Source organism: Lissotriton helveticus, chromosome 8 (assembly GCF_964261635.1).
Source record: "Lissotriton helveticus chromosome 8, aLisHel1.1, whole genome shotgun sequence".
In the NCBI taxonomy this organism is placed as follows: domain Eukaryota; kingdom Metazoa; phylum Chordata; class Amphibia; order Caudata; family Salamandridae; genus Lissotriton; species Lissotriton helveticus.
The window spans coordinates 1,449,699,561-1,449,724,504 of NC_136069.1; the positions used below are offsets into that span (position 1 = coordinate 1,449,699,561).

At 41.8% G+C, this 24,944-nt stretch overlaps 1 pseudogene; it reads right to left on the reverse strand.

Moving 5' to 3' along the window:
- Window positions 1-3,589: 3,589 nt before the first annotated feature.
- LOC144774175 (18S ribosomal RNA) lies at window positions 3,590-4,269 on the reverse strand (annotated as a pseudogene).
- Between the last annotated feature and the right edge of the window lie 20,675 nt (window positions 4,270-24,944).

Consider the following 24,944-nt stretch of genomic DNA (forward strand, 5'->3'; position numbering starts at 1 on the left):
CGATGGTATAGTATATCGATGTGCCATAATATCGACAGACAGAATATCGAGATTAAGGTATGTATGTTAGTAATATCGATATTTTGTTGTTTAGTGTTCTGTATTTTATTTTGTTGTTTATATGTTCGCTAAATAGGTTTAGAAATGTATGTTTGAAAATTAGTAATTTTGTTAACATTTTGCGTTTTAGTATTAGAGCGGGTTGTGGGTTTATAGGGGAATAGGGTGGGAAGTAATTTAATAATAATTAATTAATTAATATATATTTTTAAAGATTTTTTAATTAATAATTAATTGGTAATTAATTAAGACTAATTAGTTAATTACATTAATTAGATGTAATGTGCTAATATATATAATTTAGTGTTATTGTTAATTAATAATTAATTGGTAATTAATTAATATTAATTAGTTAATTAAATTATTTAGATTTAATGTCCTACGATATTTAATTTATTGTTATTGTTAATTAATAATTAATTGGTAATTAATTAATATTAATTAGTTAATTACATTAATTAGATTTAGTGTGCTAATATATTTAATTTAGTGTTACTGTTAATTAATAATTAATTTGTAATTAAATAATATTAAGTAGTAAATTAAATTAATTAGAGTTAATGTGTTAATATTGTTAAATAATACATTTTTTGATATTGTTAATTAATAATTAATTGGTCATTAATAATTATTAAGTGATTAAATGATTTCATTTATTTATGTGTAGTGGGTTGTGTGTTTATAGGGGAGTAGGGTGTTATATAATTACATGTAATTAATTAAAGAGATTGTATTTATTTATTGGTATTTATTGTTAATTAATTGGTAATTAATAAGTGTTAAATAGTTCATTTATACTTACATTAATTTAATAATAATTATTGTTATTAATTGATTAATTGAAACTTTTATTAATTGTGTTTTTTTATAATGTTTAGTGTGTTGTGTGTTACAGGGGGAGTAGTGTGGGAAGTAATTTAAACCCTACGCAATCCAACGCTTTCCCTACTTTTGCACCCTCTGGAGTGGGAATCGTAATTTTTACCCCTACACTATCTAACGCTTTCCCTACTGTTGCACCCTCTGGAGTGGGAATATTTATTTTCACCCCTACGCTATCTAACGTTTTCCCTACTGTTGCACCCTCTGGAGTGGGAATAGTAATTTTTAGCCCTACGCTATCCAACGCTTTCCCTACTGTTGCACCCTCTGGAGTGGGAATAGTAATTTTTACCCCTACGCTATCCAACGCTTTCCCTAATGTTGCACCCTCTGGAGTGGGAATAGTAATTTTTACCCCTACGCTATCCAACGCTTTCCCTACTGTTGCACCCTCTGGAGTGGGAATAGTAATTTTGACCCCTACGCTATCCAACGCTTTCCCTACGGTTGCACCCTCTGGAGTGGGAATAGTTATTTTTACCCCTACGCTATCCAACGCTTTCCCTACTGTTGCACCCTCTGGAGTGGGAATAGTAATTTTTAGCCCTACTCTATCCAACGCTTTCCCTACTGTTGCACCCTCTGGAGTGGGAATAGTAATTTTTATCTCTACGCTATCCAACGCTTTCCCTACTGTTGCACCCTCTGGAGTGGGAATAGTAATTTTTACCCCTACGCTATCCAACGCTTTCCCTACTGTTGCACCCTCTGGAGTGGGAATAGTAATTTTTACCCCTACGCTATCCAACGCTTTCCCTACTGTTGCACTCTCTGGAGTGGGAATAGTAATTTTTACCCCTACGCTATCCAACGCTTTCCCTACTGTTGCACCCTCTGGAGTGGGAATAGTAATTTAAACCCCTACGCTATCCAACGCTTTCCCTACTGTTGCACCCTCTGGAGTGGGAATATTAATTTAAACCCCTATGCTATCCAATGCTTCCCCTACTGTTGCACCCTCTGGAGTGGGAATAGTAATTTAAATCCCTACGCTATCCAACGCTTTCCCTACTGTTGCACCCTCTGGAGTGGGAATATTAATTTAAACCCCTACACTATTCAACGCTTTCCCTACTGTTGCACTCTCTGGAGTGAGAATAGTAATTTTTACCCCTACGCTATCCAACGCTTTCCCTACTGTTGCACCCTCTGGAGTGGGAATATTTATTTTCACCCCTACGCTATCTAACATTTTCCCTACTGTTGCACCCTCTGGAGTGGGAATAGTAATTTTTAGCCCTACGCTATCCAACGCTTTCCCTACTGTTGCACACTCTGGAGTGGGAATAGTAATTTTTAGCCCTACGCTATCCAACGCTTTCCCAACTGTTGCACCCTCTGGAGTGGGAATAGTACTTTAAACCCCTACGCTATCCAACGCTTACCCTACTGTTGCACCCTCTGGAGTGGGAATATTAATTTAAACCCCTATGCTATCCAATGCTTCCCCTACTGTTGCGCCCTCTGGAGTGGGAATAGTAATTTAAATCCCTACGCTATCCAACGCTTTCCCTACTGTTGCACCCTCTGGAGTGGGAATATTAATTTAAACCCCTATGCTATTCAACGCTTTCCCTACTGTTGCACTCTCTGGAGTGGGAATAGTAATTTTTACCCCTACGCTATCCAACGCTTTCCCTACTGTTGCACCCTCTGGAGTGGGAATAGTAATTTTTACCCATACGCTATCCAACGCTTTCCCTACTGTTGCATTCTCTGGAGTGGGAATAGTAATTTAAACCCTTACGCTATCCAACGCTTTTTCTACTGTTGTAATATGTGGAGTAAGTATATTTATAAATGGATATGTACAATTTTAAATTTATTTTAAATGTATAGGTAATAGTTATAATATTTTAAATATGTTTTAATGTTTTTATTTAATATTTGTAAAATTATATGTATTTTTAAATTAACTTTAAATTATTATTACTACATTAAAAAAACTATTTTTAATTTCGATATTTTTGTACAACAATATTATTTTTTCGATATTTTTGTACTTACCATTATGGAGATATAACTTCGATATTTTTGATTTCGATATTTTTGTCTCGATATTTTTGTATGTAGATATTCTGTCTGTCGATATTATGTCATAGATTCATCTTACACCCCACAGACTTCTCTAACTACCTGTTCTAGTCTCTTCTCCTGTGCTCATCTGCTGCTCTCTTCCTCCCCACCTCCTTCTTTTACTCCCTGTTATCTTCTGCTGTGCTAATCTGCTGCTGTCTTCCACCCCACATCCTTCATTAACTCCCTGCACTCTTCCACCCTTCCTCCTTCTTTAACTCCCTCATTTCTTCTCCTGTGCTACTCTGCTGCTCTCTTCCTCCCACATCCTTCTTTAACTCCCTGTTCGCTTATGCTGTGCTTCTTAGATGCTCTCTTCAAACAACATCCTTTTGCTGTGCTGATCTGCTGCTGACCCACCTCCTTCTCAACCTGCATGTTCTCCTCTTTTAAACCTTTGCTGATCTGCTGCTCTCTTCCACCCGCCTCCTTCTTTAACTCCATATTCTGTTCTGCTGATCTGCTGCTCTCTTCCACCTCGCAATCCTTCTCTAACTCACTGTTCTCTTCTCCTATGCTAATCTGCTGCTCTCTTCCAAAACAACTACGGGCCGCTCTGCCGTTAATGATCCTTCCGCAGGTACACCTACGGAAGCCTTGTTACGACTTTTACTTCCTCTAGATAGTCAAGTTTGATCGTCTTCTCGGCGCTCCGCCAGGGCCGTTGCCGACCCCGGCGGGGCTGATCCGAGGACCTCACTAAACCATCCAATCGGTAGCAGCGACGGGCGGTGTGTACAAAGGGCAACGCGAGCTTATGACCCACACTAACTGGGAATTCCTCGTTCATGGGAAATAATTGCAATCCCCAATCCCTATCACGAACGGGGTTCAGCGCGTTACCCGCACCTATCGGCGAAGGGTAGACGCACGCTGATCCGTTCAGTGTAGCACGCATGCAGCCCCGGACATCTAAGGGCATCACAGACCTGTTATTGCTCGATCTCATGTGGCTGAACGCCACTTGTCCCTCTAAGAAGTTGGATGCCGACCGCTGGGGGTCGCGTAACTAGTTAGCATGGAGGAGTCTCGTTTGTTATAGGAATCAACCAGACAAATTGCTCCACCAACTAAGAACAGCCATGCACCACCACCCACAGAATCGAGAAAGAGCTATCAATCTGTCAATCCTTTCCGTGTCCGGGCCACGTGAGGTTTCCCGCGTTGAGTCAAATTAAGCCGCAGGCTCCACTCCTGGTGGTGCCCTTCCGTCAATTCCTTTAAGTTTCAGCTTTGAAACCATACTCCCCCCGGAATCCAAAGACTTTGGTTTCCCGATGCTGCTGGGCGGGTCATGGGAATAACGCCGCCGGATCACTAGTCGGCATCGTTTATGGTCGGAACTACGACGGTATCTGATCATCTTCGAACCTCCGACTTTCATTCTTGATTAATGAAAACGTTCTTGGCAAATGCTTTTGCTTTGGTTGGTCTTGCACCGGTCTAAGAATTTCACCTCTAGCGGCACAATACGAATGCCCCCGGCCGTCCCTCTTAATCATGGACCCAGTTCCGAAAACCAACAAAATAGAACCGGAGTCCTATTCCATTATTCCTAGCTGAAGTATTCAGGCGACCGGCCTGCTTTGAGCACTCTAATTTTTTTAAAGTAAACGCTTCGGACCCCCTGGACACTCAGTCAAGAGCATCAAGGGGTGCTGAGAGGCAGGGGCTGGGACAGGTGGTAGCTCGCTTCGCGGCGGACCGCCAGCTTGAACCCAAGATCCAACTACGAGCTTTTTAACTGGAGCAACTTTAATATACGCTATTGGAGCTGGAATTACCGCGGTTGCTGGCACCAGACTTGTTCTCCAATGGATCCTCGTTAAAGGATTTAAAGTGTACTCATTCCAATTACAGGGCCTCGGGAGTGGGTAATTTGCGCGCCTGCTGCCTTCCTTGGATGTGGTAGCCGTTTCTCAGGCTCCCTCTCCGGAATCAAACTAGGGTCCACTCCTGGTGGTACCCTTCCGTCAATTCCTGTTAGTTTCAGCTTTGCAACCATACTCCCCCGGAACACAAAGACTTTGGTTTCCCAGAAGCTACTCGGCGGGTCATGGGAATAACGCCGCCGGATCGGTAGTCGGCATCGTTTATGGTCGAAACTACGACTTTCATTCTTGATTAATGAAAACATTCTTGGTAAATGCTTTCGCTTTAGTTTGTCTTGTGCCGGTCCAAGAATTTCACCTCTAGCGGCACAATACGAATACCCCGGACAAAGGGGATGATGGACGGAGCCCGGCCCATGTCTGAACTGGGGTGGTAGAGTGAGCTAAAGAACGGTGATGGATTAAACCCAGATCAGTTGACTGTGGGTGAGTGTTCAATTTGCTCAAACGCTCCGTCCATCATCCCCTTTGGTATCGCTTTGTTTGCCCTAAGTTGGCAGGGTGTGACCAGACGTGGGTCCCTTGCTCACTCTACCACTGGATTCAAGATAGCCTGGCTGATGAGGAATTTGAATACGAAATAGGACCCAGGATGGTTATTTCCAGTCCATGGAAGACATGGTTTGGCAGTTCGGGCTGGACTGTTCCCATGAGGCACAGGGTCAGACTGATTTGCATATGGCCATGTCTGAACTGGGGTGGTGGAGTGAGCTAAAGAATGGTGATGGATTAAACCCAGATCAGTTGACTGAGAATGAGTGTTTGATTAGCTCTAAACGCTCCGTCCTTCATCCCCTTTGGAATCATGAGTATGGACACTCCATCTAAGATATACATAGTGGACACCATTAGGATCCATGGTGCCAACACTAAACAAGAACAAACTAGGCAAAGCATACTATAACTGTATGACATGCACACTGTCAGTGTCTTGTATCCTCAGGCTCGGGACGCTCAAAATGGTCCAACTCTTGTACAGTACAGAGACCGTGATACCGTATTTGTTTAACTCCTTGTTCTATTCTCCTGTACTAATTGGCTGCTTTCGTCCACCCACCTCAGTCTTTAACTCCCTGGTCTCTTTGCATGTGCTAATCTGCTACTCTTCTCCTGTGCTGAACTGCTGTACTCTTCCACCCGCCTCATACTTTAACTCCCTGTTATCTTCTCAAGTGCTGATCTGCTGCTCTCATCCAAGTCAAATCTTTCTTTAAATCCCCTTTTGCTTCTCTTCTCCTGTGATGATCTGCTGTTCTCTTTCAACACGTCTCCTTCTCTAACTCCCTATTCTCTTCTCCTGTGCTAATATGTTGTTCTCTTCAAAATACTTCCTTCCTTAAATCCATGTTATCTTCTCGTGTGCTAATATGCTGCTCTCTACCAACCCTCCTCCTCCGTTTAACTCCACGTTCTCTTCCCCTGTGCTTATCTGCTGCTCACTTCCACCATCCATCCTTCTTTAACTCTGTTTTTTTCTCCTGTGCTGATCAGCAGTTCCTTTCCACCACGTCATTCTCTAACTCCATGTTCACTTCTCACAAGGTGATCTGATGTTCTATTCCTCCAGCATCATTCACTAACTCCCTATTCTCTTCTCCTGTGATAATTTTTAAGCAATCTTCCATCCGCCTCCTTCTCTAACTCCCTGTTCTCTTATCCTGTGCTGAACTGCTGTTCTCCTTCACACGCCTCCTTCTCTAACTCCATTTACTCTTCTCCTGTGCTGATCTGATTTTCTCTTTGACCCCGCACCCTTCACAAACTCACTGTTGTCTTCTCCTGTTCTAATATGTTGTTTTCTTCCATAAGCTTCCTTAATTAGCTCATTACTGAAACATGAAAGGCATTCAAGCATGACAGCTTATTTATTGGTTATATAAATGTCGAAATGCACCAGTTTCAGCTATATTTTTTTTCACAACACTTTTTATTAAAAAATAAATTCAGAAAAATAGAGATTTTGTTGACAAAAAAGAAATATGGAAAATTACAGACGGAAATGTAAAAAGAAAATGTCATAAAACCGGGAGATCTAATTAAGATTAATATGGAAAAAAAATATTTACAAAGCATATTATATAAATGTTTACAATGAGAAATCCAGTCCAATTACGAAGGTGCATAGAGTTCTATTGATAAGGGTCTTATCTAGAATTTGTCAGAAAAAAACACTATATAAAAAAAAAAGTTGCCTACCCACCATTTCTATCCTAAGTTCCATACGCCCTAAGGACCTTGTTATAAATGTGATAGAACGTCTGTCACATTTGTGATGGAGTCAGCATTACTCTAAACTCTGAAAAAGACACAAATCTGTTGTGAGAATTAGTTTAAGTTATCCAGGGTGGCACCTGTCCTCTTTGGGCTCTGGTTGATAAAGAGTAGTCATACTTCAGTTCGCATTTGTTCATAATCATTTCCAATGCCACAAACAAAATAGCATAACTATATGTGTCATCTGTGAGAACTGTCTCTAGCGCTGACTTCAGATTGCATTTCTTTTTTGAAGTGTGTAGCAATCTACCAGGCGTTTCGATTTTAGGGTGGCATAAACATGGACTTATGGTGGCATCCAAGCAGCATGTATCCTCATTATTTGTAAAAAAGAATAAGTTTTTCTTCTCATTCTGAAGTTCTTTGATTTTCTTTAGTCCTTCAGCCACAGGAGTTATCTGGCCATGAAAATCACACACCACCTCTCCTTTATGAAAAATGTGCCTTCTTGATTAATTACAGAGACTCCACTCCATCGATGCGCACACAACCGTATGTGCCTATCAACCATTGGTGATGTGGCTTCTGACATTGGCTTCCAGCTGTGAATCACATCTTCTACTTCGGGGGCATTCGTCTTCCATGTCATTTATAAAAAAAACTTCAGCACCATCTTTTCGGTCGGTTGCCTTCGTGGAAAATAGTCTGTGATTTAAACAAACAAAATAAATTGAATAATGCTTTCTGCAATGTATATTTGTAAACACATTTCAGCAAATCTGAATATTCACTTACTCATGGTTTCCTCCTTTCTCATAAGTTGCTGCCTAATACGCCACTTGTCATACACCTGACGTTCATGAAGTCCAGCGAGTTCAGTTCGTTGTTTTTTGTTGGGTGCCTCCCCATTGAGTGTTACTGGGAATGTTTTTTCAATATGCTTAAGCATATCATGCCCATTTTTTGCAGAAACTTTGGCAATAGACCTGTCGCTCTGATGTGCCCTTTAAATATACAGAAAAAAATATTGAAATTATGGCAATGGCAGATCACAATAGTGCTGTGTGATAAAAAGAGAATGATTTCAATAGAGATCCTTCACAGGTTTGGTTAATTTAGATTTGCAAAATGCAAGAAACCCTTTAAATTTTAGTAACTGAATTCTGAAACAACATCTTACAGAATATATATATGTAAATTAAAGAACAGAAAAAAGTAAAACATGATCTACAAAGTTTTCATACATTTATGACATAGAGAATTATGTTTAAAAAACAAAAGAGAACATATTACATTGCATACCTTTGATGTTGCTCTTGAGGGAGGGCTGTAAAATGCACAGTAGACTTTTGTTTCAAGTGTCTGTAAATGAACACAAACAGTATTAATGGCTCGTTATTGCTTTAAATAAAGGTCTAAATATAACAATTATTTGTCATTGAAGTCTAATGATTATTGTATTGCAACTGTGTTTTCTAGAAGTCAAAGAGAGAGCAAAAACAACGATTGTTTTCTCACCGTGGCGTTTGCTGGGTAAGCTTATTCAGCAGTTTTTCTGCAGCACAGATATTTTCCACCCTCATCATTCTGTAATGCTTTTCAGCAGTTGGTGTGGAATGTGCCATATAATCAGCCACAAGGCTTCTTTCTGCATCAGAGCAGTCTTTATTTGTTGGTGTCTCATACACACGTCTCGCTTGCTGGCTTGTAATCGAAGGGACACTGTATCTGTAAGAATTATTTACATGTGACACCTGTTCGACTGACTATGAATATTGATTTCAAGGATTTATTTGGCTTGTGAGCTGATACCATTTTTAACAGAGGTAATACTAAAGCCACCCATTTGGATGCCAAATGAACCCCTATCCCTATTAAATATATAGACAAACATCCGCCATTAGGAGCATGTAAACTCAAAAGTGTGCAGCCATCACTGCAATAATACCTTTCATGAAATCGGTGGAGATCATTAGACGGATTATATATTGCCCCACCAGCGGATGATATAAAAAATGTATCATCTGTTGAAGCAGTCTTCCTTTTCCGTAACATCTCAGGCCTGATCATGGTGAAATATTGCTCAAACCACTGCAAGTAAAGAGAGAAACTAATATGAATTCACATTAAAAATGCATCTGTGACTGAAGTATTCATAATCTGTAATATTTTAAAGGTCAATACGAATTGAACTGTCTATACACTAAATGAATTGCACTCAAATAATCAGTTTTAGAACAAACAATTACAGGGATGCAAAGATTGTATCTAACATAGTAGTGCTGGGTATGTGACCATCTTGTTATGAACAGTGTCCTCTTTACTGAATACTTCTTCTTCTTCACGGCTTAAACAAAATGATGCAATCTGTTGAGCTGCAGTCTTGTGTTCTTTGACTGCAACAATTGCATGATAGTTTCCCTCCTCATCATGGTATGATCTTCATTCTTCCCATTCTTTAACCTGCAAAAATGGGAGATGTTTATAATAATTACATAGTGTATATAATTATTTAAAAGTCCTTCTTTTAAGAGACATAAAAATTAAACATTGAACATGGTCATGCAGAGGAAGAAGGAAGGCTCGGATGCTACATTGATGGATCCTAATCATTGTTTTTATTTTGTTACCATACCTGAAAATTCTTCACAACCCCAGGTCTTTGTACATGTTTTAGGAGCAATAGTGCCTCTAAATAGTATAATACCAGTAGTGTATCCGGTACAGAGAAATTCTGCTTGTTGGAGAGTTTTTCGATGACTTGAAGGAATTCCTTCTTTGCTTTCACCAAGATACGTAAGCAGTTTCCAGGGGTAATTTTCTATGCAGTAAACTCCATGTACCTAAGAGATATGTGGAAAGTCATAGTAAGTGTCAGAGAGAAAATGTGAATCTACAGTTTTAGGAAATGTTACAGTTTATTTTCATCTGATGGCTACTGTACTTAACAAATCATAAACGTTTACCTTCTTTGTGTCACTTCTTTAGAAATGCCTCTACTAATTTTTTTCTGCATATCCTTCATTAGGGTGAGAAAATGCTGAGCGGCTGTATATAGGTCATGTTCACTCTCTCTTAAATCTGTAACAACTGTAAGATAATGGACAAAACGCTTTAGATTTTTCATGTAGTTAACAACTGTCTGCCGGGCCAGGCCTGATGTTTTTAGCAGATTGAAAAACTCGCGTGTCCGAGGGATGTTCTTAATGAAATCCGTAGTTGGTGCTTCAGCATTGTAGAAAAATAAGAATCTTGTTACATTTTCCAGCTATAATTTAAAAAAATGCAGATAACAGTTATTATATAATTTGCTGAAAATCAAGATTAATAGTATTAGCAGTAGACACAGCTATAGTAGTAAGAGCCTTTTTATATTACCTCTTGCTTGAAGTTGAAGACGGAGAGATCCTCTTTCAAATAGTTCCGGACACCAACTAAAAGTTTACAATCTAAGGAATGCTTCCTGTAAAGTCCCATGTCATTAAGCTTCTTGCGTATGGATGTCTGCCATGATTTTCCTCTTGGACTGTTGAATTGAATGGTGAAACGTTTTAGAAAACAAACTGTTTAAGATTAAATAGTTAACCAAGATGCATGTGATGCAAACAGATAGTGGTTATTTAATCTTACGGTTGATATAATTCAGATTCTTTATCAGCTCCTTCTTCTTCCTCGTCTACCTGAAGGTCAGTATCCATTTCTTCTTCTGATGTCACAGGAAGTCTTAAAAGGAAGGGTTATATTTGAGCCTTAAAATGGAGTGGACAAATATACAAGGTAATACAAAACATAGGTTTCCTTACAAGGTTGCAACAATATGCATGGATAGAATGGAGTCCCTCCCAAGAATTAAAATCATATGTTAGTGAAATAGAGGATATATAACAATTGATAATGTTTAAAGAGTTAACAATTATAGCAAACTAACAATAATTACCAAAAGATTGTTTACTTACACAACAACTGGATCAACAGGCTTTCTAATAATGAAACAACCATTTGTTTCCAACATTTTGATAACAGGTATCAGGGCCTCTTCAATGATAAGAAGCTTTAGATTCTCATAATTGTAGATTCTTCCCTTCGCAAGATGGTCAATCATGTATGATCTAGCTTCTTTGACTGTTTTTCTAATCTCGTCAGGAGTACTTCGCTTCATGCAAACTCTAGACAAGTGAAGTGGCAACTGCACACTGTTTTTAAAACATGTCACGCAAACAAGAGGAATGCGATTGACTTTGCTAGGAAGAAAAAAGAAAGTTGCACATTTAGAATAGCACATTTTTTTAAACAGAATGACATTCAATATACTGCTATTAAAAGTCAAACCTTAAGTATAAACACATAGAAATAATGACAAGCTAGAGGCATGCCACTTGGCATATTTAGACAGCCTTATCTCAGCATTATTTTGCACTTTAAGGTATGATTCTATCTTTCAAAGTTCCTGAGTTATATTTTGAAATGTGCACTGCACTATGATTAATCAGAGGCTAAAAACGCACCATGATAGCTAGGAAAATATTTCAAAGTGCCTAAGGTTTGCATGATCAAATTGACTCTGCCTACCTAATTTCTGAGCTTCAGAAGTTTATTTTGTGGCTATGCTAAAACTGTTAGCTTGTTTAAGGCAATATATTGCTCTCACAATTTAAGGGTAGGCCTACAGGTTGTTGTTCCTGCTCTTCTTATGCTATTTCAGACAGAAGTCTGCCTTTCCTAATGGCGGTACTTGTGCTTGGTAGACATGCAATTTGAAACACTTGTATCGCAGCTTTATAGTGCATTTTAAAATGTTTCTATCTGATCTAGTTCCTGAGATAGGAATTTATTTTTATGGTGCAGCTTGAAGACTTTGCCCCCAAAATTTAAATATATAGACACTTCCAGAATTTATTTCAGCAAGTTCCTGACATTGTACCGGCGTGAAACTGTACACACACGAGCGCATTGATCCCCTCTACAACCTACAAGTTGAAATTTGTTTCTATCTGATGTGGTTCCTGAGATATGAATTCATGTGTATGGTGTAGTTTGAAGACTTTGCAGACAAATGTTTCAGTATCCAGGTTAAATGTAGCAAAACAAAATAAAACACAAATTCAATGTAGTAAAATATCAGTCTTTGCAAAGACAGCATATGCATAGACTTACCTCAGAGGGGTATCCATTCCAAAGGTTTTAAAGAAGAAAGTTATCTGGGTAGCAATAAACAATCTTGACCACCAGTATCCACCTGTACTCAGCAGAGCTCAAGCACAGGATTTTAGTGGGAAAAGGCTCTGCTACTTATACAGATAGTCAGGAGGTGGGACATTACCTGCAATGATTTCATTGGCTAATGTACAGTAGGAGTACACCTCCCTAGCAGGTCTCCACCCACCTGGCAGTCTGCATAAAGTACTGACAGACAAGGGTGTTCAGTTTGGTGCTTCCCAGATCTCCACTATCCATTCTTGCAGCATGGATTCTTCTATGGGTAAGTTTATAATGTGAAGTACAGCTAATAACCAATGGTTTCCAAACCAAATTTTTGCAGGAACTTTTCATTTTTTTAAATTGTTATAATTTCTTTTTTTTGCTTATTGAACAGCTGTAACAAATTACAAGGTTTTTTACGTGTGGGTTTTACATGGTGTACTTAAGACTTTGCTCCCATTATTAAAATATATAGATATTTCCAGAATTTATTTCAGCATGTTCCCGACATTGTACAGGTGTAAAAATGTACACACACAAGCGCACTGATCCCCTCTACAGCCTAAAAGTTGAATTTTGTTTCTATCTGATGTAGTCCTGAGATAGGAATTTATGGTGCAGCTTGAAGACTTTGCCACCAAAATTAAAATATTTCCTGGATTTATTTCAGCATGTTTGCGTGGTGGACGGCATCCGGGAGACTTGCCCGCTCACCTGTGCAAGTTTGAGTGTGCGTGGGTGCACCGTTGGGGTGCACATGCCTGTGTGTGTGCGTGGAAGATGTGATTGCTTGGCCCCAAGATACGCGCGTGCAGGCGGGTGCTGGACGCCGCTGAAAATACGATATATTGATCTCAATGTGCAAGAGGGCGCAGTCCTTGAAAAGGTGGGGGGCAGGGGGGGTGGAGTGGCTTTAATTCAGAGTGAGGGCTGGATTGTGGGGGCACCTGGAATGTCTGCCCTGCTTATCACCCACCGCTGACACATGCGGTGAAAGGAGACATGCAGACGCTCACCCACCCGTGGGTAGCTCGCACCTAATTATGGCCGTGCACGCTCACCTGTGCAAGTTTGAGTGTGCGTGGGTGCATCGTTGGGGTGCACATGCCTGTGTGTGTGCATGGAAGATATGACTGACTGTCCGGTGCTTGGCCCCAAGATATGCGCGTGCAGGCGCGGTGCTGGACACTCACATGTGCACCATTCAAATATATTTCATATTTCCACCTGCGTGCTATTTGCTGAAAATACGATATATTGATCTCAATGTGCGAGAGGGCGCAGGCCTTAAAAAGGTGGGAGGGCGGGGGGGGGTTGGAGTGGCTTTAACTCGGTGTGAGGGCAGGAACGTGGGGGCACCTGGAATTTCTCCCCTGCTTATCGCCCACTGCTGCTTCCCCACCAGCTCGCACCTATTGATGGTTTTGGCAAAGAGCACTTGATTTTCTGCCCTGCTTATCGCCCACCGCTGCTCCACCACCCGTGGGTAGCTCGCACCTAATGATGGCCTTGGTAAAGAAGAGGCGAACAGCAACTTGGGGTCGCCCGGGCGTCCACCCTGTCCCATACGGAAGGACCCACACATGCCACTTGAGTAAGCTTAGGTCTAAGGCCAGTGCCCGCCTCCTTCCTCTCAGGTTCCTCGGTTTGCACTGTTTGACACCTGCCGCCCCATCGTGATGCTCCAACAACAGACCGCTATGATGAAGGGGCACATAAGTGCCTGCACACACTACCCTTCCGACTATCCTACTAGTCCCAGTGCATGTGATACATGTGGCACGTGCAGGTGCTATGTGTGAACAGGTGTGTCCTTGAAGGAAGACGTTGTATTCCATGCAGTTCTCTTACGCCTGTTTGTGTCCTACAGGCCCATCGGGTGCTTGTGTGTGCCTGTGGCTCATGCAGGGCTGTCAGGTATGTGTGTGATAGGTACAGCCAGATTACCTGTATGCGTGCTGGACGGCATTCGGGAGGCTTGCACGCTCACCTGTTCAAGTTTGAGTGTGCGTGGGTGCACCGTTGGGGTGCACATGCCTGTGTGTGTGCATGGAACATGTGACTGCCTGTCCGGTGCTTGGCCCCAAGATATGCGCGTGCAGGCACGGTGCTGGACACTCACATGTGCACCATTCAAATATATTTGATATTTCCACCTGCGTGCTATTTGTCGAAAATATGATATCTTGATCTCAATGTGCGAGAGGGCGCGGGCCTTGAAAAGGTGGGGGGCAGGAGGGGGTGGAGTGGCTTTAACCCAGTGTGAGGGCGGGAACGTGGGGGCAGCTGAAATGTCTGCCCTGCTTACCGCCCGCCACTGACACATGCGGTGAAAGGAGACATGCAAACTCTGGGTGAGCGTGTCTTACTAAAGGGCCAGGGTCTCCGGCTCCCCCACCCGTGGGTAGCTCGCACTGATGGCCTTGGCAATGAGCGCTCGAATTTCTGCCCTGCTTATCGCCCACCGCTGCTCCCCCACCAGCTCGCACCTAATGATGGCCTTGGTAAAGAGCGCTCGAATTTCTGCCCTGCTTATTGCCCACCGCTGCTCCCCAACCCGTGGGTAGCTCACACCTAATGATGGCCTTGGTAAAGAGCGCTCGAATTTCTGCCCTGCTTATCGCCCGCCGCTGACACAGGCGGTAAAAGGAGACTTGCAGACGCTGGGTGAGAGAGTCTTACTAAAGGGTCTGGGTCTCCGGCTCCCCCACCTGTGCGTAGCTCGCAGCTAATGATGGCCTTGTCAATGAGCGCTACAATTTCTGCCCTGCGTATCGCCCACCGCTGACACAGGCAGTGAAAATAGACATGCAGACGCTGGGTGAGAGAGTCTTACCAAAGGGTCTGGGTCTCCGGCTCCCCCATCCGTGGGTAGCTCGCACCTAATGATGGCCTTGTCAATGAGCGCTAGAATTTCTGCCCTGCGTATCGCCCGCCGCTGACACAGGCAGTGAAAATAGACATGCAGACGCTGGGTGAGAGAGTCTTACTAAAGGGTCTGGGTCTCCGGCTCCCCCATGTGTGGGTAGCTCGCAGCTAATGATGGCCTTGTCAATGAGCGCTAGAATTTCTGCCCTGCGTATCGCCCGCCGCTGACACAGGCAGTGAAAATAGACATGCAGACGCTGGGTGAGAGAGTCCTACCAAAGGGTCTGGGTCTCCGGCTCCCCCATCCGTGGGTAGCTCGCACCTAATGATGGCCTTGGCAATGAGCGCTCGAATGTATGCCCTACTTATCGCCCGCCGCTGACATAGGCGGTGAAAGGAGATATATAGATTTATATACACGCACATGTGTGTGTGTGTACTTTTATTTATGTGAATGATTTGTGTCGATGTGTGTGCCTAAGGGTGTGCAGTATGCGTCAGGCTTGTCTGTATCATTAACCCCTTTGCAGAAACCGAATGATGTGCGCTAGAAAGCCTTTTTTCTGTTTGCTGCTGCATCGAAATGTCTGCATTGATGCGCAAACAGTACCAACATATATAATGCAGGCATACAAATACTTACATTCATAGTCCCGGTGTAAGTGTGAGCTCACACCCATGAATGGGCTTCTCCTGCGCAGTGAGTCTGAGCTCTACAGCGAATGCCAAGAGGATGTGGGTCTGGCAAGGGAAATTGTGGACCAACATCTGTTTCAGGCAATCAATCCCTCTCTATCTCATCTCTCTCTCTCCATCCCTCTCTCTCTGTCTCCCTCCCTCTGTCTCCCTCCTTCTGTCTCCCTCATTCTCTCTGTCTCCCTCCCTTTCCCTCTATCTTCCTCCCTCTGTCTACCCCTCTCTCTCTCTCCCTCCGTCTCTGTCTCCCTCTGTCTCCCTCCTTCTCTGTCTCCCTCCTTGTCTCCCTCCCTATGTCTCCCTCCGGCTGTCTCCCTCAGTCACCCTCCCTCCCTCTGTCAGCCTCCCTCTGTCTGTCTCCCTCTATCTGTCTCCATCTGTCTCCCTCTCCCTCTGTCTTGGAAAAAACGCATCCGGATCGTATTTTTCCCAACCAAGCTTGCAACCGAGATTGGAATCGGCCCCTTAGTGGTATATAATAAACAGAGCAATGCTAAATACAAAATCTTTTATTTTCCAGAAACAACATGTGTATCCCCCTTGTTTGCAGAATCTGCTTGAAAAGTACATTCTCCCTTGCTGCTCACTTGATGAGAAGATGCATGAAGAGCTGCTCCTCAGAGGTTATAAAGACAGCTGTGAAGGAAGCTAAAGAATCTGTTGTCTCACATCTTCATCATGGAATGGTGTTCCAATATGAGAATCTAATCACTCTGCTTGAGTCAAGTGGATGCTTTATATGGGAAGCCAGAAAAGTCACTTTCATTGCAAGTAAAATATTCTATATTGTTTTATGCTCATGACAATTCCAAAATCAAATGACACTTTTACCTCATGTTGTTGGACTTTTCTTTGCATCCATTTCTTATCTGTTGCAAGAATGCATTGAATTATAACTTACACTGTTATTCACTTCAAGTTTAAATATTGTGTATTTTTAACATTCAGACTTTACCCTCCTAGGAAAACAGGACCTGTAGATGAACAGCTCGGAGAAGAAGAGAAAATGCAATGTGAAAAACATCATGAAATGTAAGTTGCAACACTGTGGTTTTAACTGTTATAAAATATGTATTTGTTTCAAACAGTTAATCAAATTAATGTTTCATATATCATAGCTGCAAAACACACATATGTGAAGTGAAGACGCCGGGGAAATGTTCATGATTTTGAAGGTGGCAAAGCAGGATTTCATCAGTGTAATGCAAAAAGTGGCCGTCAGCAGCAAATTAAGTGTTCAGGAGAAATTGCAAGTGTTATATTATCTGGAAGCAATTTTGCTCCTGAAATATCTACAAAAGCCAATTGTTGTTAAGAGATTTCTTGTAAGTATATGCAATAACCCTGTATTTCCAGTTTGAAATGTGTATTTATTGGAGATGTTCAAACATGTACATGATAAAAAAAACATATTTTCTCAGGTTGAAGAATGGTTGGAAAGGACCCATCAGACCGAGGATGGTATGACATTTGCCATTATAACAGTTAAGAAAAAGAAGACTGGGCAATCGCAAGAAACAAGATTTGCTTCAAATGCTGTTGAAGAAAATGTAGGTACCTTTTTATAATACTAACCCCTGAAATGAGATCTCTGTTTAAACTTATCAACTGAAACATATACCCAATTTTCTTTTCAGAATGTTGTTGTTTTTTAAAACATTTTTGATGATAAGGTACCCCTATATATTATACTAATTTAACCTCTAAAATCACAGTTTTATCAATAATTATTGTTATTGTATATGACACAATTATATTTGAATATATTTATTGCATATTCATATAATGCTTCAACTTTGTTTTAGTGGTTTCACATATATTTTACAATGCTACGTCCCAAGATGCTGAAGAAAAGCAAGGCACGGACCGAGAGTAGCCCTGGAAAAGATTACTTTTTTATTTCCTCTGAAGGAGAGGAAGTTTACAATGCAACATTAAATGTCACAAGGTTAATTGAAAGGTAAGTGTTGGAAAGTAGGATCTTTAAGGCATGGATACCCCCACTTTTGCTGGTGTCAGTGTGCTTAGACTGTAATAGACTGGGATCCTGCTAATCACTACATTTCTGCCTTCATCTGTAACTTTTTAAACTAGTAATTATTGACTAATGGAGTTAGGCATAAGCGTCATAATAACAGAGGATCACTACTACATAAAAATTTGAATTACTAAGTCAATTGAAAATGTGCATTTTTCTTACAGATACAGATTACCAAATGTGAAGAGAAAGGAAGTGGTGAAAACCTTTGAGGACGCTGCAGTTACAAATGTATGTGACCAAGAGAATAGCATTGTCTTACAGTACATAAAACAAGCTAGTGGCAATGTTAACGGACCAAGTGAGATGCTAAATTTCTGCTTAGCATCCATGTTACTGGAGAAACTGGCCCATTACAACTCTGAGTAAGCATTTAACACTTTGAAGAGACAATTTAAGTTTGACAATACATGTATCGAATAACTCTAAAACATTCTGTCTATTTTTTTTCAGTTCCATTGAAAATAGAGTTGCCAGCATCTCCCATGCCAAAGTTATAGAGCCACAGGAACAGTAAGTTTAGATATATAACAAAAATTATGAATTTGTTACACAAGCATATTTTGAATGCATATTTGTATTTTGTAGGACAAATTGCTACAGAAAAAGAACGTCAACAATCGCTGCAGCAGCTTATCAGTACCATAAAATGGATAATGAGTCAGCTTTTAAAAGAATGCTGGAAGAGTTTCCAGTGACTCTGAATGGACAACCACCAAAAGAAAAGATCCGCGTTGCGTTGGTCGGGGAACATTCACGGTACTGCTATCGCAGTTGGACACTCTTACAACAAGCATGAGAAGGGAAGAAGCGCAGAGTAAGTGTTTTTGAATTTTAATGAAATCTTCTAATAAGGGTGTAGAATTATATAATGTTACATAACACTCAAGTACTGCCTTTTTTATATGCAGATCACTTTACAAGATGAAAGCCGACAGAACACCAAATCAAAAATTTCTACATGAAAATGGAATGGAACAAGAACCTTCCAGGTATCCAAGATGTCATTGAAGGTTGGATTCCTACAGCAAACAGAAAATGGGACCTAGGCGATCAAGGAATACAATCTTTGGAGGAACGTCAGTCTTGGAGAGGGCTTCATGTCACAATTGATGCCATAAAGGGAAAGAAAGTCATCACTACTCAAGTGTTCAAGAAAGGAGAGATTATTTGTGATTGCCATGGAATGGTAATAACTGCAGAGGAAGGGAATCGAATGATGCAAGATTCACAAGAAGAAGAGATGGGCTACTTATTCTTTTTTCAGGAACCCTCGGGTAGGAAATTGTGTGTAGATGCAAAAACACAGCCCTGCGTGTGTCACACAAATATGGAAACAATAGGACGGTTAATAAATCATTCGAGGAAAAGGTGCAACATTAAGCCTCATCCGGTAACACTAGTTATATTTGGGAGTATTCAAAATGTAATTATTTTCACTGCAGTGAGAGATATTAGTGTTGAAGAAGAGCTGTTATTTGATTATGGAGTTTCAAGGAAATCATTTAAGGAAGAAGGAGCAGAGTTAGGTTGGTTAGATACATGAGAAAATAAAGGTTAGAAAGCTCTGTTCTGATGCACTGAAGGGTTGTTAACATTATCAAAGTAACAACCATTAAAACTTTTTATTTTAGTTACAATCTAGATCATTTTTTTGTTCTTCCCTGACACCCACCCAGTAGACAGTTGGGTTTTAAGGGGTCAAAGTCTCTTATTCCACCCAGCCCAAGGTGCTCAAAATCGGGTACGATATCCGGTTTTTCGCTTTGCTGGAAGATGAAAAAAAACTTCAGATAATTCCAAAGGGACGTAGATCACAAGAAAGCATCATATATGAGCTTTCTAACAAGTATATTTAGGTCCAGGGTACTCACAAAGTGACTGTGATATCCATTCGGAGGTATTTGGAAAATTAGCAAATCTTGTCAAAAAAACGTTGACAATTTTTGCTAATTTTCGGTATCAACTCTCATGACTGTTTTCAGGTCTCTGCAGCCACCAGGACCCCATAATATATCTCAGGTGATATAACAAGAGTGGCTAGGGCTCCTTTCCAGCCCCCAGGTACATGTCTGACTCCTATTTGTGTCATTTCGAGGTGTTTGGTGTCAAACCCATTTTTTCAAGTAGTTTATTTAGAGGTTGTATTACGATTGGGATCCCAGGGTGTGTTGAGCCAATCGGGAAGGAGAGTAAGGGGTCAGAGGCACTTAAGAGAGTGGGCGGGAATTGACAGATTTACCGTTGGAGGCACAAGGTGTGAATGGAAGGCTACGGCATACAAGCAGAGAGGTACGCTGATTAGAGAAAGAGACGCTTGTATTTAAATACCCAATGTGTAGGATAAGGGCGAAATCTTGTGTTTTGTAAGAGCGGGAATGGCAATATGATATGCACATTGAAACTAGTTAAAATGTTAGCAATCAGTTCCGCGGAAGGGTAACACGAATGGTATTGGGAATACGAATAGGATCTGAACATGGGTGTTACATACTGAGGACTTGGAGAGGTTAAGATGTAGGAAGAAAAGGGCGGGAGCATGGTGGCTTACACTTGGAGACGGGGAGATTGGCGCAATGCATTAGATGAATATAGAGGGAGAATGACCAAAATGTAGTACCAAATGAGCTTGCTTTTATTTAAATACGTGATTATTGTGAACATGCTGCATTATATATATTTTTCTTTAAAAAGCAGTGCTAATTATTTATTGTATTATGATTGTTTACAGAGACCCCTGAGGAAGGGCGTGGAACAGCCCGAAATGCATTGGGTTTTTATTTAACAATAAATCTTTGCTTGTGACGGACTTCTGGCATTGATCGTATTCATTTTAAGTAGCCCGGATCGGCACGATTTGAATATCAGAAACTTGAAAATTGGCCTTACACTGTACCATGGATCATGGATTTAAAAGAGCATGAATACATTGAAGTATGGATTTAAAGTATGATAAAAAGTGGAAAATATAAAGTAATTGATGAAAGTATTGAGAATTCATGCACGCAGACATTGCGGCATGATGCTGTGCGACTGGCTTTGGGGCTATGTAGTCCCATTTCTTTGCAAAGTTTCTTAACTTCTGGCAGTGGGGCACGCCTATAAACCTATTCTGCACGCAAAACTACAAAGGAAGGACAAAATGTATAACGCAAAACGATTGGACTTAGGAAAATGGTGTGCATTCCCTATTCTCATTCAAGACATATCTTAACTATAGCCCTACCAAAAAAGGGACTGCACCCGCTATAAAAAGAGTGAATTAGATAAGGATATCATTAAATATGAACCGGATCCTATGGTTGGAGAAAACATCGAAGTTCGCCGCGAGTCATATGAAGAAGGTACATGGAAATATACGGACTTGATAATGTTGACATGTTTTTTGGAATTATTATGTAACACGTCTTTATATTGAAGGAGTGCATTTTGGGAAAAGTCGTTTATTTAGAGGTTGTATTAAGATGGGGATCCCAGGGTGTGTTGAGCCAATCGGGAAGAAGAGTAAGGGGTCAGAGGCACTTAAGAGAGTGGGCGGGAATTGACAGATTTACCGTTGGAGGCACAAGGTGTGAATGGAAGGCTACGGCATACAAGCAGAGAGGTACGCTGATTAGAGAAAGAGACGCTTGTATTTAAATACCCAATGTGTAGGATAAGGGCGAAATCTTGTGTTTTGTAAGAGAGGGAATGGCAATATGATATGCACATTGAAACTAGTTAAAATGTTAGCAATCAGTTCCGCGGAAGGGTAACACGAATGGTATTGGGAATACGAATAGGATCTGAACATGGGTGTTACATACTGAGGACTTGGAGAGGTTAAGATGTAGGAACAAAAGGGCGGGAGCATGGTGGCTTACACTTGGAGACGGGGAGATTGGCGCAATGCATTAGATGAATATAGAGGGAGAATGACCAAAATGTAGTACCAAATGAGCTTGCTTTTATTTAAATACGTGATTATTGTGAACATGCTGCATTATATATATTTTTCTTTAAAAAGCAGTGCTAATTATTTATTGTATTATGATTGTTTACAGAGACCCCTGAGGAAAGGCATGGAACAGCCCAAAATGCATTGGGTTTTTATTTAACAATAAATCTTTGCTTGTGACGGACTTCTGGCATTGATCGTATTCATTTTAAGTAACCCGGATCGGCACGATTTGAATATTAGAAACTTGAAAATTGGCCTTACACTGTACCATGGATCATGGATTTAAAAGAGCATGAATACATTGAAGTATGGATTTAAAGTATGATAAAAAGTGGAAAATATTAAATAATTGATGAAAGTATTGAGAATTCATGCACGCAAACGTTGCGGCATGATGCTGTGCGACTGGCTTTGGGGCTATGTAGTCCCATTTCTTTGCAAATTGACTCCTATTTGTGACATTTCGAGGTGTTTTTCCATTATAGGCCATAGAGCTCAGAGTCACATCACATTTCTAGTTCTGGACCCAAGGACCCCATAGTATACCTCAGATGACATAGCAGGAGTGTCTAAGACCCATTTCTGGCCTGACCTTTTGAACTTTTTGGGGGCAAAGTCACTTCTTCCACCGAGCCTAAGGCGCTCAAAATCGTGTACGATATCAGGTTTTTCCCTTGGCTGGAAAAAAACTTCAGATAATACCAAAGGTATGTAGATCACATGAAAGTATCGTATCTGAGCTTTCTAACAAGTATATTTAGGTCCTGGGTACTCACAAAGTGACTGTGATATCCATTCTGAGCTATTTAGAAAATTAGCAAATCTTGTCAAAAAAACTTTTGGGGACAATTTTTGCTAATTTTCGGTATTAACTCTCATGACTGTTTTCAGGTCCCTGTAGCCACCAGGACCCCATAATATATCTCAGGTGCTTTAGCAATAGTGGCTAGGACTAATTTCCAGCCTCCATGTACATGTCTGACTCCTATTTCTGACATGTCAAGGTGTTTGGCGTCAAAGTCATTTTTTCCATTATAGGCCAAAGTCACCTCACATTTCTTGTTCTGGACCCAAAAGACCCCATAGTATACCTCAGATGACATACCAGGAGTGTCTAAGACCCATTTCTGGCCTCCAGGAATGACTTTTTGAAGTTTTGGTATTTAAGAGGGCAAAGTCACTTCTTCCACCCAGCCCAAGGTGCTCAAAATCGGGTACGATATCAGGTTTTTCCCTTGGCTGGAAGCTGAAAAAAAACTTCAGATAATACCAAAGGTACGTAGATCACATGAAAGCATCATATCTGAGCTTTCTAATAAGTATATTTAGGTCCTGGCTACACAAAAAGTGACTGTGATATCCATTCTGAGCAATTTGGAAAATTAGCAAATCTTGTCCAAAAACTTTTTTTGACAATTTTTGCTAATTTTCGGTATCAACACTCATGACGGTTTTCAGGTCCCTGTAGCCACCAGGACCCCATAATATATCTCAGGTGATATAACAAGAGTGGCTAGGGCTCATTTCCAGCCTCCAGGTACATGTCTGACCCCTATTTGTGTCATTTCGAGGTGTTTGGTGTCAAACCCATTTTTTCCATTATAGGCCATAGAGCTCAGAGTCACATCACATTTCTAGTTCTGGACCCAAGGACCCCATAGTATACCTCAGATGACATAGCAGGAGTGTCTAAGACCCATTTCTGGCCTACAGGGATGACTTTTTAAAGTTTTGGGATTTAAGGGGGCAAAGTCACTTCTTCCACCCAGCCTAAGGTGCTCAAAATCGCGTACGATGTCAGGTTTTTCCCTTGGCTGGAAGCTGAAAAAAAAACTTCAGATAATGTCAAAGGTACGTAGATCACATGAAAGCATCACATCTGAACTTTCTAACAAGTATATTTAGGTCCTGGGTACTCACAAAGTGACTGTGATATCCATTCTGAGCTATGTGGAAAATTAGCAAATCTTGCCCAAAAACTTTTTTTGACAATTTTTGCTAATTTTCGGTATCAACCCTCATGACTGTTTTCAGGTCCCTGTAGCCACCAGGACCCCGTAATATATCTCAGGTGATATAACAAGAGTGGCTAGGGCTCATTTCCATCCTCCAGGTACATGTCTGACTCCTATTTGTGACATTTTGAGGTGTTTGGTGTCAAACCCATTTTTTCCATTATAGGCCATAGAGCTCGGAGTCACCTCACATTTCTAGTTCTGGACCCAAGGACCCCATAGTATACCTCAGATGACATACCAGGAGTGTCTAAAACCCATTTCTGGCCATCGGGTAGTGGACGTGGCCTGGGCTTAACCCTCCTTGGGTCCGGCCAAGGGTCCGTGCGCTGGGGACAGGGCTCCACCAGGGCCCAGGGAGGCTCTCCCCGCCCTGGCTAAGGTTTGGAAGCTGGGACCGGGCCCGGGGCTTGAGCTCCGTCCGACGGACCGGGGTGCATGACCCCCCGTCCTGCAAGCCATCAGAGGGTCCGGGCGCTGGGGGCGGGGCTCCACCGGGGCCCAGGGAGGCTCTCCCCAGCCTGGCTAGGGTTCAGAAGCTGGGACCGGGCCCGGGGCTTGAGCTCCGGCTGGCCGGCCCCGGGGGTGCGTGAGCCCCCCGTTCTGCAAGCCATCCGAGGGTCGGGGCGCTGGGGACGGGGCTCCACCGGAGCCCGGGGAGGCTCTCCCCGGCCTGGCTAGGGTTCGGAAGCTGGGACCGGGCCCGGGGCTTGAGCTCCATCCGACCGGCCCCGTGGTGCGTGAGCCCCCCGTCCTGCAAGCTATCAGAGGGTCCAGGCGCTGGGGACGGGGCCCCACCAGAGCCCGGGGAGGCTCTCCCTGGCCTGGCTAGGGTTCGGAAGCTTGGACCGGGCACGGGGAGCAGGGGTGGCTGGCTTCATCCACTACGCTGTCAGAGCGGAGTGTTCTGCCCACCCCTAGTTCTCTGTAGGCAGTTTTTAAATGTTTGGGAAGCACTGGCTTAGATCATATTGCCAAACTTTACAAGTCTGCCTCTTATTAGCTAAAACATTATTACAGTAGCTGAGATGATGTCAAATAAATACTTCAGGTCAGTAGAACAA